Here is a 16,067-nt window from a genome sequence, read left to right as displayed (position 1 = left end):
AAAGGGTTTTCGCAGTGAGGCTGATGTAATAAATGTTACTGGAGTTACACCGTAGTCGCTTTAAATTTGAACTGACCTCTGTGTCTGGGCCAGTAAGGGGCTCAATTTCCAGTTTAGAGTTGGATCTTTTTTTCGGCCACTAGAGGCAAGTGATCAGTGAGGTCGCTCGCTTCTATTTTGAATGAAGAAACCCAACAAAACATATTCAGAGAAACGAACATGTAGTCGAGGTGCGAGGTTTGTGAGTTAGTGTGGAAGGTGGCTACTGGGGGGTCGTCTTCAGCGTAGCGGCCGTTTAAGGCCCTTAGATTGAGTTGTTCCAGGTGATGTAGGAATTTTTTCGAGTGTTTTGTTTGGAGGGCGCCTTGTGGCCGCACGCCCCACACTGTATTCAGTTCTTGAATAAGGTTGCTGTCTTGACCTTTGCTGATGAGAAGCATGTTGAAGTCACCAGCCAGGATGAATAGGTCAGGCACTCTTGCTTCCCTTATTTGTTCTAGAACTTTCGCCAGCTCTTCTACCACCTTATGTTTCCATAAGTAGTCCATTCCGACCATCATCCGCCTTTGTCCCGCTTATGCCCAAAGATTGTATTGATACTTTCAATGATGTTGTAACCAACGAACTAAAAATCCTTAACAAGAGAACCTTGAGTAAAAGCAAACATAAAAAATATTCTGAAATGCGTTATTTCAATCTTATGCACAAACTCAAGAAAGCAGACAACGTCATTATAAATAAAGCAGACAAAGGAGGGAACATTGTCTTATGGCCGAGAGGTATGTACATGGTGGAAGCTGAGCGTCACCTTTCGGATGCCGCTTGTTACACCAGAGTAACTCAGCAAACCATCACCAACACTAAAGAATTAGTACACAGATTTCTATCGCAGTGGAAGCGTGAAGGATTGCTTAGCAAATACGAGCACAAGTTTTTGAAAATTTACCATCCCATAACCCCGGTATTCAACCTCATTCCCAAAATCCACTAAAATGGGATTCTGTTGCCGACCCTGCGTGAAGTACCTCTCACCCGAGTGAGGAAGCCAGTGACCTTGCTGCAGCCGCTACCCCTCGCCGGACCCGCTGCGCGGGTCCCGCTTCGCGGCGTGCAGCACTTTCTTTCTTCAATCTGTGAAGGGGCATTGTTTCTGAGCAACCGGCAGGGCTGCGAGCACAGCGGTGGACTCCGAGGACCAGGAGTCCCCGCGAGCCCCTACTCCAGCTGGGCTGCTCTCCCTGCCGGCCACGCCCTCACCTTCAAACTCCTTAATTAGCCGCCCCACCTGGACCTCGGCGGATTCTGTTGCCGACCCTGCGTGAAGTACCTCTCACCCGAGTGAGGAAGCCAGTAACCTTGCTGCAGCCGCTACCCCTCGCCGGACCCGCTGCGCGGGTCCCGCTTCGCGGCGTGCAGCACTTTCTTTCTTCAATTAACTAGCTATATACTGGTAGTGAAATCCCGCAGTGCGGGAGCGCGCGGGAGGGCGCCGGGAGAAGCCCGGGACAAGGGCGGGTCCGTCTGTGGCCGTCCGGGGCCAAAGGAGGCCGGGCTGGGCCCACTCCCTAACTTTTTTCATCCCACATCCTACGCCACGGCATAGCCAAGGTACTGTTATTTATGAAAAGACACAATTGTAAGACTTCTGATATTCTGTGCCCCTGTACACTGTTGCCTGGTCCAACATCTATAGCGTTCCTCCATCCTTCTCCTTGTTGCCAGACGGGGGTCAGTGGGGTTTTTATGAGCACTCACTGAATCGCCCAGGTATAAGGTTTGGTAGGGGGGGTAAATGTTACATATTAGGACCAAAACCTAGAATACACGGTTTGTACTAGATGTTTTTGTTGCTGATCGATCTTGTTTTATAGGTGGCATATTAAGCACGCTTGGGACTGATCTTAATCTACCTCTAAGATTTCCACACATAGGAATTATAGTTTTTATTGTTTATAATAGACGCAGGTTCTGAGCTCATAACTGTATATGCTGTATGACACTATTTAAATTTTGTATTGTTTAGCTAGACCTGTAGCTGGTTTTTATCTTTTTCAGCATTTACCTGTGTATTCTGTGACTTTTGACCTGATAATAATGTCTAAAAAAACGTCCTCAGTCACCCCAGTACCACTTAAAACCCTTGACTCTTTTCTTGTACAAGTGGTTAAAAAAATTAACAATGACAGAAGGGAATCTTTGGGCCTGAGTCAATCACCAATCTTGCTCCCATTGAGCCCTGACCCAAGTACACAAATCTCTGATATCCCATTGCCCGACCCTTCTACCTCCATACCTGATGCTAACTTAATCAACCTGGAAGTAGATGGCGGAAACTCTGATTTGCTAGCTGATCAGTCAACAAATGTCGTGTTTGACTTAGAGCAGCAGCAAAACTCTGTTGCGGAGATCCCCTCATCTTCTTCCCCTGTTACACGTCCTGTAAGAAATTGTAGGAAGGCTCAAGCCAAAAAGGGAGGAAAACAGTCAGGAAAGAAGAAGGTTAATTCACCCCCTAGACATAAAGGGATAAATGTGGCGTGTGATGACGTGGTTGAGCTTAGACAAATTATTGATGATGACCTATTTAATAGGATTGCAGATATGATTGACATCAAAATCAGAACCATCATTAAGCCTCTCATTGGGAAGATCGATAAATTAACTTCTGAAATAAAAAAGATGGGAGGGATGCAAAATAAGCTGGCGAACGACTTGGAGAACTTGTCCAATGAAGTTTGTAAATCTGTAGTTGCCATAGAGGAAGAGCAGGGTGTCGTCCCAGGCACCACGGATATACAACAACAGCCCATCTTGGATGGCCAATCGTCACCATCTGTGCCCACCAATGATGCAACTAGTGAGGCTCCCATGTCGCAACCTATGGGACCTGCCCCTTTGCACTTAGGGGATGATTCTCCACAATTCATTTTGGAAGCCTCACCATTAGTCCTGGTTTTGGCAAATGTGCCTGTTTTATCTCAGGAGCAAAGGGAATCCGCCCAAGGCCTTAAGGACAAAGCTTTATATTGGCTTACCAACAATATGCGTATGAGAGACCAGGGGGCCGATCAGCTAGCCGGTGAAATTGTTATGGCAAGGAGAGTACCATGGATTGGAAACAAGATCAAGAAATTTAATGGGGACTGCGTTATATTAAATTTTGCTAGCGCAGAAGTACTCCCTAACATTCTTGCTAATATCCTCCCACCGCAACGCAGAACAGGATCCATAATTCCCCTTACCCTGAAATTCTTCTATACCGAGACCCAGATGGTGACTTCTTCCAATATTTCCAGACCTAGAAGAAACGATAGAATTGCTCACTGGGGTGGGGAAACTAGGGCCAGATTTAATAACAACCACTTCCATCCCCCGAGCAGTCGTGGGTTAGGGCAACACAACTTTCCGCATGGGCCATTGGCCAGAACACCAGGGCCACTTTGGCCGAATATAAATAGGTGGGGCCTACATACCCCAGGTTACGATAATAGAGGCCAAGGCTTTGGGTTTATGCCTAGGCAAGGGAATGAACACTTTCCAATGCGACCTAATACCCCCCAGCCTATGTGGAACCCTGCAGTAAACGGAAGGGGTCAGGTGCCCACTCCCTTTGACTGGGGGTTGGGAATGGGAAACAGATATGGGGTTTTGTCAGGCCTAAACGACTGTGACTGACATATAGAGGTAACAAATCAGGGTATAGATGTCTCAGCTCAACAATTGGACGTGGCACCAGCTCCATGCCTAGTACCTGAGACCTCTAGGGATTCCTGTAGGATATTGAGTTGGAATATTGCGGGGTTAAATGGTAAACGCGAGGATAAATCCTGGTCAAGCTTCGTCCTAGGCCATCAAATAATTGCCCTCCAAGAAACATGGGACACTTCTGATAATCTGTGGTGGGATGGGTTTACCAGTTTTACCAAAGCCGCTGTCCATAGTCGTATGGGGAGGGCCAAGGGAGGCCTTTTATTTTTGTTTTCACTAGATTTAAAGGGTAGTTGCAGGGAGATTGACACTGATTCACCAAATATCCTGTTGGTCGAAAGAGTGACCAAAAACACTAGTAGGACTATTTTCATTAATTTCTACAACTCAGGGAACAGTGAGCACAGAGGCCGTAATATTACGGATCTGGATAGGATTTTAAACACGGTCAGTCAGAACAAAATGCTTGATACAGATTATATTTTATTAGGCAATTTTAACATTCATCCGTGCAATTTAAATTGCAGGAGAAGTAGCCCTGATGGGGACGATGGGCCTGAGGAACCCCACTTTGAACATTCTATCGAGGGAGAGGAACTGGAGGATTTTCTTGCCAATTATGACCTCTATGAACCAGACGGTGGAATTAGACTACCAACCTTCACCGGTATCCCACATGGCACCATCATTGACTATATATTTGTATCCCTAAGCACTCTTACACGGGTTAATGCTTATCGCACCACACAATCACATTTCAGTGACCACAACCCTGTAGAGTTAGAAGCGGCTTGGGGAGGCAATATTGGACCATCCCTACTGGAAGTTACTACCCATCCATTAAGGACGACCGGACAAGGAAGACGCCTGAAATGGGCAAAGGTGGTCCCAGAAAAATTTTATGCCGAAACTTTTGCAAAGATTAAGGGGCAGGTTGAGGTCTGTAAAAATCCTTGCGCACAGGGCCAAGAAATCGTAGAGGCCTTTGAGGCCATATGTGTGCAGGTGTCACAGGACCTCCTGGTAAAGACTAAAAACGTAATTCCAGGTAACAAGCGCTGGTTTGACTCAGCATGCTCAAAAGCACATAGAGCATTACTGGTAGCTTTAAAAAGTACCCCCAGGGCAAATGATGAGATTACTAGACTCAGGAAAATCTATAAATTAGCAATAAAAAAACGAAAGGATACCATCAACAAGAAGCTTGGGAAGATCTCCTTTCGGCAGCAGTCCTGAAGAATAGCAAAAAGTTCTGGGAGATTGTTAAACAGCCTTTTTTCTCAGACGATGATAATGATATTATGGATTGCGTTATTCCTGATGAAAAATGGTTATCCCACTTTAAAAATGTCTATGGGGATACTGTTGACGTAACTACAGATGCCCTGCCGATAAGACCAGCCACCTGCCCCATTATTTTTAATCAAGATGAGGAGGAGAAAGCCATTATGTCCACCACAAAGCACAAAGCACCTGGCCCTGACGGTGTGCCGGCCGACTTCTTTATGTATTCCCCAAAACTGTGGGCTGAAGTCTTGACAAATGTGTTTAATGCAGTGAAAGCCAATCTCGTACCTGCATCATGGAACATTTCCACCATTGTTCCCATCTTTAAAAAAGGCCAACGGGACAACCCAGGCTGTTATAGGCCCATATCCCTCCTAGCTTCATCGGTAAAAATTTTAGGCAGAGTCCTCCTATCTAGGCTAAGGGAGGATGTTGAGGGTTGTGGTGGATTGTCCGAAATCCAATATGGATTTAGGGAAAAAAAGGGTACCATCGAGCAGTGCATTAATTTACATCTGCTCATCTTCTAATATACTATAGCCAAGGAGGGGTCTTTGTACCTTGCATTCATGGACCTCTCCTCGGCCTTTGACTTGGTCAATAGGACCAAGTTGTGGTCTATCCTGTTGGAGATGGGCATAGATGAAGCATTGGTCACCTTTATCTCATCCCTGCACCAAGAACTCTTCTCGAGTGTACGCGTGACTAATGAGGGTAGGTGTACCGCTCTCTTTAGATCCTTAAGGGGCGTGCGGCAGGGCTGCATTTTGGCCCCCCTATTGTTTACCATCTATATCAATGGCTTGGGGGCACACCTGGGGGGGCAGGAAGCCGACGTCCCGCGTGTAGGAGCAACAAAGATCCCGGCACTCCTATACGCGGATGACGCCGTGCTGATCGCCCGTACGGGAGTTGGCCTCCAGCGCCTATTGAATGCTTTTGGCACGTTTATGGACCAACTAGACCTTAAAACAAACGTAGCCAAGTCACATACCATGGTGGTGGGCTTAGGGTGCCGCAGGAAGAGGACCAAAACATTCACCTGTAGGGGGGACCTGGTCACCAGGGTATCCACATTTCCCTATTTAGGCATTCTGTTCGACCAGAAAGGGACCTGGGGACCACAGGTCAGAGCTAAGAGATTGGCCGTTACTCGATCATCCTCAGCAATCCTGAGTTTTGCTGCTAGGCTAGGAGCCAGGCCTATGGAAGCCATTTTAAAAATCTACAATAGTAAATCCGTGGCCATTGCACTATATGGCTCCGCACTGTGGGGTTACGCAAACGTGGAGCCGATCCAGAGAGCAGAGAATGGTTTCATCAGAGCCCTGCTCTCTGTACCTCAGTCCACCCCAACGTACTCCATACACAAAGAAGTTGGCCTTCAGTTTCTCTCGGATAAATTGTGCATGGCCCCTCTGATTCTATGGTTAAAAATATGGATGAATGAAGAACTCCCATTAAACCACAAGATCTTGACCGACGTCCTGTCCCTTGATAGATTTAACAAAATCCCATGGCTGGCCTACCTAGCAAAAGCTTTTTCCGACATAGGTCGCCCGGAGCTTTTTTCGTCTCCAGAGTCCATTAGGATTCAAGACCTTGATTCGGTCAAAAAGTCCTTTATAGGAAGGATGGAGATGTGCCGCGAAGAGAGTGAATTAGCAAAGCCGGCAGTGAGGGATCATTGCTTGCTGCTTACTTCACCTTCACTTGAACCTTATCTTGGATATGTTACACTTCCTTTTCACAGGTTTCTTTTAACAAAATTTAGATTTAATTTGTTGCATTATTATTTAGGTTCTTTTAATAATTGGCAGAAACCAGAATCAGCTCCGCCCTGCAGCTGTGACCAGTTCTCAGTGCAGGACACAATGCACTTCGTCATGTTTTGTGATTTATATATAGAGTCTAGGAAAAAATTCCTGTTGCCAATCCTCAAGGAGGCCGGCTTCACACAGGTGAGGCCGGCTTTACTCTATTTACAATTACTACCTAACCCTTACATTACTTACTACGTTGCTAAATTTTTGGTAGCCTCAAGGGCAAAAGCCGCCTGCCAGGATTAATTATTAATTATAAATGTTAAGCATATTTTTCTTCTTAAACTGTTTATTACAAATTTTATAATTGTTGTCAGATATCTGTATCATGTATATTATTTTAATTTTGTATGAAATGTATTTTACCGTTTACTTCTTTGTATGGTTTTTAATAAGCCGAATAAAGATAATTTGACTGACTGACACTAAAATGAGACTCTGGTTCCGGTACGCCCGATTATATTTGCTCAGAATAGCTTTCTCAAGGCGACCTCTAAATATGTGGATTTCTTTTTACAAAGTTTTGTGGAACAGTTACCATCATACATTAAGGACACCGGTCATTTCCTTACAAAATTGAAAACAGTGACTTGGGAAAAGAACTATTTATTGCTTGTGATGGACATTTATTCACTTTATACTAGCATGCAACACAAAGATGGTTAAACGACTGTTAAATATTTCCTTGATTCAAGAGGTATACAGTGCTACAAACACAATGCCATGATACTCAAAATGATTGAGTTATGTGTGTACAACAATCTCTTTCTATTCAATAAGGAGGTGTACCACCAGCTGCGCGGGGTGGCTATGGGGGCAAGCTTCTCCCCCAGCTATGTATGTTTACATGTTGGCTGATGGGAGGATCATGTCCTCAGGTGCACTCAGGGGCAGAGGTTTAGTGCCCACATTATTGAAGGTGGCGATTCATCGACGACATCTGATAATATGTGATGGGAATTTACAGTCTGCTGAGAACTTTGTGAACACCATTACCAATAATGGGTCCAATTTACAGTTCACAGCCCATATTAGTGATCAAAGGGTGCAATTTTTAGATGTGGAAATCTACATCAAGGATGATACAATTCATACGAAATTACACAGAAAGGCTACGGCAGGTAATTCCACCTTACATGCCCACAGTGCTCACCCACGGCATCTTATTAGGAGCATTCCGTACGGGGAATTTCTTAGGATCAATAGAATACACAGCACTGTATCAGACAGACAAATCTGCCAGACAGAGGCCTTTGATAGATTTTTACAACAGTGATCTAGTGGCAGCACTCACGAAGGCCAATTCCAATGAAAGGTCAGGGACTATGAAGACTATTTCTGAGTTAGAAACTACAATTATGAATCCAGCCGATTCCAATACTATAAGACTTATAACTACTTATAGTAATCAGCAACATCAAGTGAGGAACATTATCCTCAGGATCTGGCATATTGCCAAAACAGATCTGACTCTTTCACAGGTACTCCCTGACTCCCCCTCAATCACGTTCAGAAGGGCTCCTTCTATGTGGGACAGTCTGGTGAGAACTAGCCCGGAAGTTATGAAGGCACACACCACCTGGCTTTCCCTTAAAAACGGTTTCTACAAATGCAACAGTTGCAGGGCTTGCAAATTCGGTATAAATAAAACTGATTATACCAATGCATTTGATTCTACACCTATCCAGATTAAGGTTGTTTCTCATCCGCACTGATTTTTCGGTTTATATACTTGAATGTACCTGTCACCTCAAGTATATAGATAGTACAAAGCTCCAGGTGTTCAACTGCATCTTACAACATTTGCGCGCCATAGTGAACACAGATCACAATTATCCGGTGGCCCGCCATTTCAACTTAGTTCACAGCAATAACCTGAAAGATCTGACATACTTTGTTATTGATTCGGTTCCCAAATGTCCTAGAGGGGGTGATAGAGAAAAACAGCTACGCCAGTTAGAGTCTGAATACATCTTGAAACTAGACACAAAAATGCCAAAAGGATTGAATACAGGAGAAGATCTGCATAACTTTTTGTAACTGTATTCTCTATCACAGTATATTGCCCTGTAAATATATATAATGTATTTATGGTCAGTAGCCAGTGTGATTTTTTTATCTGTTTTTATGGTGTAGTCTAGATATTTGTCGGGTGTTTTTGCTATGTATTTGTACAGCTTTTTATGTATTTATGCCATGGAGTTTTCCACTATCCCATATTTATGACCATGTTTTCTACCCCCAATATTATACAGTTTTTAGCCACCATCAGTTGGTTCTTAACTGTAGTGATGAGTTTATTTTAGAGAACTGGGTTCTGTGTGTTATTGTGGACATTCTGCACTGGGGATTACATAACGAGCTGATTAATTTTTATCCTGATTTTCTTAGTAGATCAGTTACCCACATTAGCATAGCAATCCCCTGATAGATTATCCTGTCTACTAAAGACAGCAATATGGTTTTAACATGATTGACATTTTTGCTGCTACACTTTGGCACTTTAATGTTGGCTGTATTTTGCACGTTCTGAATGTAATGGATTTATCCATTAATAACCACAAGCTGCTCACATCATGTATATATGATCTTCCGAATCGTCAGACATAGTAATTTTTGAACACTCGTTCATTAGGTTGTTTCCACTGTGTGGTGTCCTTTGCACTGTTTGCACATTCTGAGTTTACAGAGACATCCACAGGTACTAGATTATTTTTTCAATCAAATACATACATCTGACTAGCCTTAGTCTGTTGTCAATTGTGGATTTCCCATTAAGATAATTTTTTGCTGATTTGTACATTTCTATGTCCTCATGGGGTTGATATCCTATGGGGGTGGTATTTGTACCCAGATATAATTCCAGCTTTGGTTAATACCAACGCTAGACTCCCTGTCAAACAATTGCATTACATGTGTCACAAAGTTCACTTTTAATGCACTTGCACTTTCCTCCATTCCTCACTTTTAAAGTATGCCAACTACAAAGGATACTCAACATTTCGGTACAGGGGTATATGTTTACATGACTTTTAGACACCTCACCCCAATAGTGGGCCACTTGGCCACACTGTACTGTCGTATTCTACATGACTAGTTTTATTTCATATTGGGTTGTTGTTTTTTTTTAAAGTATTTTTTATTTTTCCATTAACATCAGAATTACAGATTCATAATACATTGCCAGAGAAACAGAAACATAGAAAAAAAATTAATCCTACAATTCAGAACGCATTATCATCAAGTTTAAAACAAATAAAGCATGTTTTCCAAAAAAAAACACAAAGAGCTTTAGACTGGGTAAGGTAGGCTAAAAAATGGGAAAAAATTATCTCAGAAAGAATAGAAAGCCATCATTAAGAAATATCATATAATCTTAATTGCGTCTGACTTTCCCCCTAATTCATCTTAAATCTCTCCTAGTCTCCTTTTCCATTCAATTATTGGAGCCCATATCCTCCGTCCGGCCTCTTTTTTTTTCCTCCCTCTTTTTTCATATAGGGCCATTTCTAAGATATATATGGCCAGTAAACGTGGGATCCATTGCTGTAATGTTGTGATTTAGACCTATTACTTAATTATGCCAGGGTTAATCATTTTTTGCCTGCATAATTATCTGTACTGATTACTGTTGATAGTATGTTGTCTATATTTACTTAATTAGTAGGAGTGGCATCTTGTAAATCACAATTTATTGACAAGCCTGTTGCAAGCACGTCATGTGATCAAGACCGGGGTGACCCGGTCAAAATGCATCATGCTGTGGTGGTCAAACTGAAAATAGACGCACCTTATTCTTTAAGCTGCTGCCCCTTGAGGGCTATCGACGACAGGAGTAGTTCTGCATATAAATATATATATATATTTTTTTTCACACACGGAATGCGGTACTCCAGGATGGTTTTTCAAGCTTATTTATTAAGCGTTTTCACCCCACCATATGGATGGCAATGTGTATTTTAAACATTGGATTTTTAAAGTTAACACACAGCACAGTTTTGCACAATAATCACTTGGAGTATGTTCATCCAATCATATTGAATGTTAAATATGAAAAGAAAAAAGTGTAACCTACTTAAAGTACTGCCATTGGTAGAATTGCGTCATGTGAACAAGTCCCCCAAGTAGGGATGAAACGCGTAATGGCTCTCGTTTGTTTGTGAGAGATGTCTGAATAAACAAATCGGTATTAAACACGAATCCTGTGGTCCGTGCTCGCTCTGTTCCAGCTGTCAACCAGGAAAGGAGAGTATTTTTGGATATAACAAGACAGTTTTTGACTCCTTCTGTCTTTTACATGGACTCCTATGCTCAATGGGCTCACCTGCTGTAAAGGAACTTTAGCTTGGTGACGAGCGTTTAAACTGATTCCGGAAGGATTTCTAGCAAACGAGATCCCCCAACGGAATTCCAAAGAAGAAGAAGCATTGATCCGTCACCCGGAAGAAACACAGAGGTAAGCCGGGGATGTGTTGGAGGACGCGTCATATGCGGGACTGGTGTTTTCAAAGGGCTAGGATTAAGCTCGGTAGTAATTCGATTCCAAGTTGGGTGCGGAGTGATTCGAGCTGTGGGGAGTGCCGGCTAAACGACAGTGTGGTGTCAGGAAATTGTTCCGTATAGCCGCATAAACGCCAGCAACCAAGATCAGATATTCTTATACAGAGCAATAAAACACATACAACGGGATGGCAGCAGACACACTTAAAGAAAGGGAGGAAGCCTCGGCAGCAATGTTTAGTGATGAGAATGTCCCTGCAAAGGACTACAGTTCCCAAAAACCACCAGTGGGAGGTAAAAATACAGGAATAAAGGAAACATTTAAGCAGTTGGAGAAGCTTATGGGAACGGAGCAGAAACGTTGGTGGGAATTAAAATCACTACAACGCCATATAGACGTAGGGAGGATTCCCCGCGGTTTAAGAATACTCATTGTTCCGAGCTATGAAGCACCAGATCGCGAAATGATGCACGAGTAGGCTGAAACTAATTTGGATTCTTCAAGAAAACTGCTTTTTATTCTTGTGAAATACGTGGAGAAGGACTGTGTGAAATTAGCAGAGGACATAATAACAGTGACCAAGCTCGAAAAAATGGAGCAGCAAGAGGATATTGAAAAATTGAAAGCTGACATGAAAAAATGTTTAAAGAAAGAGGAAGATGTAATAAGGGAATGTAAAGTTTACAAGTTCCACAGAGACCAATGTGATTATGAATATGGTAGGACTTTTACATTTGCTCGCAAATTTGACACGCTAAAGGCTGATAACAAGTGACCAAAACAAGGAGCTTATAGTGGAAACCAACAACCAGAGTTGACATCAGCTTCCGAGGAGAGCTCGAATGTAGAGAGCGGGTCGGAGGCAGAGGTCGGCAGTTAAATGAAGACAGCAACGGCCCGAAGACATTCATTAACAGATGAAGTTGATTTTTTATGTATGGAGCGCCTCCAATCACTAAGGCCAAGGAAACAACAGGCCATCGACAATCAAGGGGGAGCAAAAGGCGGAGGGAGAGACGACAAGCAAATAGAAGAAAGAACCAACAAAAAACAACGAAAGAAATACCAGAGAAAACACTGGAACAAGTAAATGTCGGTAATCCACAAGATTTGAGTGAAACAACAGTGATCAATCTAACAGATATGACACTCAACCTGGCGGAAAAACAACTATTGGCGCTGGGACTTTCCTTCTGCCCAGAAAGTACATTCAACTACTCAAAGTCTAGGGTCGATATCTACAAGAGTGTAAGAAAATTAAAACTAATGAAATTTCATGTACAGTCAAATAAAGGAGGAAATGAACAATCCCTCAAATATGATGAAACTCCAATGCAAAAGAGCAATATGGATTCAATCACCAATGATGACTCACAAGCACTGGTAGATACCATATATGATCTAATTCAAGAGGAAAATCAGGCTAGTGGAACTTTCAATGAGAGTACAACAATGGATATTAATAAACCTTGCAATACTCCCTTTAAACCACCATCAACCTTTAACCCACTGATGTTAAAGGATACAATTGACATATTCCAAGACTAAGTCATCATTTATTTGAAAAACCTCAATAAGTCAGTGCACAGAGGAACAACTAAGGTCAAAAAGAACATTAAGGAATTACAATACCATCAGTTAATGACCAAAATCAAAAAAGATAAAGAAATTATAGTAAGAAATGTCGACAAAGGCGGGAATGTGGTTCTGTTGAAAAGAGATGATTATTTAAAGGAAACTATGAACCATTTAAACGACAAAACCTGCTATGGCAACAGCAATAAACCAACCTGAAATGCAGTTAATTCATCTTATCGGGTTAATCTGATGGCTTGGCGAGAAAAGGGCTTTTTGACAACTGAAGAATACAAGTATTTATGGACAACAAACCCTTCAATCTCCATGTGGTATTTTATACCAAAAGTACACAAAGACAAATTAAATCCACCGGGGAGACCGATATATATCGGCTAGAAACAGTATATTTGAAAACACTTCCAAAATATATGGATTTTTTTCTACAGGATCATGTTCAAAAATTGGCCTCCTACATAAAGGATACAGGGGACTTTTTAGTTAAGATGAAAGACTTTCAGTGGTAGGATGATTACCATTTAATCACTTTAGATGTAACATCACTCTATACATCTATTAGACATATTGATGGTCTTCGTGCGCTAAAATACTATTTGGCAAGGAGAGGACAATCATACACTGAACATAACAAAATGATCATCAACATGGTAGAATTGTGTTTAAACAATAACATCTTTATGTTTCAGAATGTGTTGTATCAACAACTGCGCGGGGTTACCATGGGAGCCAGCTTCTCCACCAGCTACGCATGTTTACACATGGGCTGGTGGGAGGAGCTGGTTCTCATGGCTAACTTTGCTGACACACTCACTAACTATGTAAAATGTTGGTGGAGATTAACCCTTTCCATGCTCATGACGGAACGGTTCCGTCATGAGCATCGGTTGAGCTGTGCTCATGACGGAACCGTTTCCGTTAGGGCTCAGCACCCGGCGGTAAATCGTACCACACGCAAGGTGTTAATTGACGATTTGTTCTTAGTTTGGCAGGGCACAGAAGTTGAGGCAAGAAAGTTTATTGATTCTCTCAATGACAACAAATTAAACCTCAACTTTACCACCAACATAAGTAAAACCAATATAGTGTTTTTGGACGTGGAGGTATTCATCAGTAATGATAAGGCTGAGACTAAATTGCATAGAAAGCCAACGGTGGGAAATGCAATCCTGCATGCTAATAGTTCACATCCTAATCACCTAGTACAAAGCATTCCTTACTGTGAACTACTGCGTATAAAGAGAATCTGTAGCAGTAGCGAAGGATTAAAACTAGCACAACAGGATTGTAGAAGTAGATTTAAAGCCAGAGGCTATAGTAATAAATGTTTGGAAAAGGCTCTAATCAAATGCAATCTAGTCGATAGGGAGAATTTAATGGACAAACAATCTAAACAGTCCATTACCCCCATTAATTCATGAAGTGATATTAGGTTCATACTGGATTTTAATCAACAGGAGATAGCAGTAAGTAACATCATTAACAGAAACTGGTATCTCATAAAGCAGGACCCTGTAATAGGGAATAAAGTCCCCCAAAAAACATCCATAACATACAGGAGGGGTGTATCTATGAAAGACACCTTGGTGGATAATGACCCCTGTGGCACACCACCAAAGGGCTCTTGGTTGTCACAAAGACAAGGCTTTTACAAATGTAAGGTTTGTAAAGCCTGCCAACATGGAATAACTACCACCAATTATTCCACACCCTTTGGAGGACCTAATAAGGAGATTACAAAATCCTTAAACTGCAAAACCGATCATGCGGTGTATGTGTTGGAGTGCCCATGCAAAATTAGATATATTGGAAGCACCATCTTACCAGGGCATAAACGGGTACTCCAACACATACGTGCAATTAAAAACCATGATCAGGCTTATCCAGTGGCACGCCACTTTCAAGAGACGCATGAGGGCGACCCTAAAGACCTTAGATATTTTATCAAAGACTCAGTCCCTAGAAACAAAAGAGGAGGGGATAGGGAAAACTCCTCAGATGATTAGAGATGCACTACATTCTTAATTTGGACAGTAAGCATCCTAATAGACTCAATAGCTTGGAGGACCTTCACGCAAGTCGATGAGTAATAATCCAGTAGCCCTGTATGAATTGGTCACTTGTTATCCTATGATTCACCAACCAATGATGTAAACCACCAGTCCTAAAAATCTAATGAAAATCAAATAATGAAAATATGAGAAGAATAAAAATAAAATTAAAATAAATAAAAACAAAGAAACTGGGAAATTTAGGATATATCATAGGATGGTTTACTAACAGTAACAGTAATAAAGGCCACTATAGATATCTGTTATTACATATTTGAAATGAATTCCCCCAACACATACACACACATATATATATATTATTTTAATAATGAACTTTTGGTAACCAGTAGTAAACCCTGGGCGCTCAGCAATTTCTGGGAAAGTAATAACTATAGTAGTAATACAGGGTGGTGCTCCAGGAGGTTGGAAAGAGGCTGGTTTCCACAACCCCAACTTAATCCAGCTAGTGGAAACAACAATACAAAGGACCCCTCCAAGCACACAAGGTCTTTATCAATGTCCACTCAAGTCTGTCTCCGTAGTACCTAGAGGTTCAGTCAGAACATTCTAATATATCACCACCATCCAGTTGGCACTCCCTCCAGTCTGTACATGTACATCAATAATATCTAATACATACTCCAAGTTCCACCAAGCTGCTAACTCCCATGTTCTCAATATCCTGTTAGAGCCACAAGTTCTTATATCATATTCAATTACACAACCACATATCAGTATCTTGCTCTCCTTCGTATATCCACTGTCAAACTCAGAAAGTTTGTAACCACACCGCCGGTTTAATATCCCAAGGCAATTCCTGCAAAAGATCAATCGCCCAGTATTGTAATTACCACAGTAAGCGACCACCCAACTCATACTTGTGTGGCTGCTAAACAAACACTCAGTGCTCACCTTGACGTAGTCCGTCACTCGAGGTCTAAAAAATCCCGATTATCCAATATTCGATACTTCCACAGTAACTATTTCACGAGTGCGCTTCTGCAAGTTAATAAGAAATAATAAGTCAATTCTGTCACTAGTACACACCTCTAATTATATAATAATATTCCTGAGCCCGGTAACTCACCACCAGTAAACGGCAGC

This window comes from Lissotriton vulgaris, chromosome 4_1 (genome assembly GCF_964263255.1).
Source record: "Lissotriton vulgaris chromosome 4_1, aLisVul1.2, whole genome shotgun sequence".
NCBI lineage: Eukaryota > Metazoa > Chordata > Amphibia > Caudata > Salamandridae > Lissotriton > Lissotriton vulgaris.
This window is presented reverse-complemented; position numbering follows the sequence as displayed.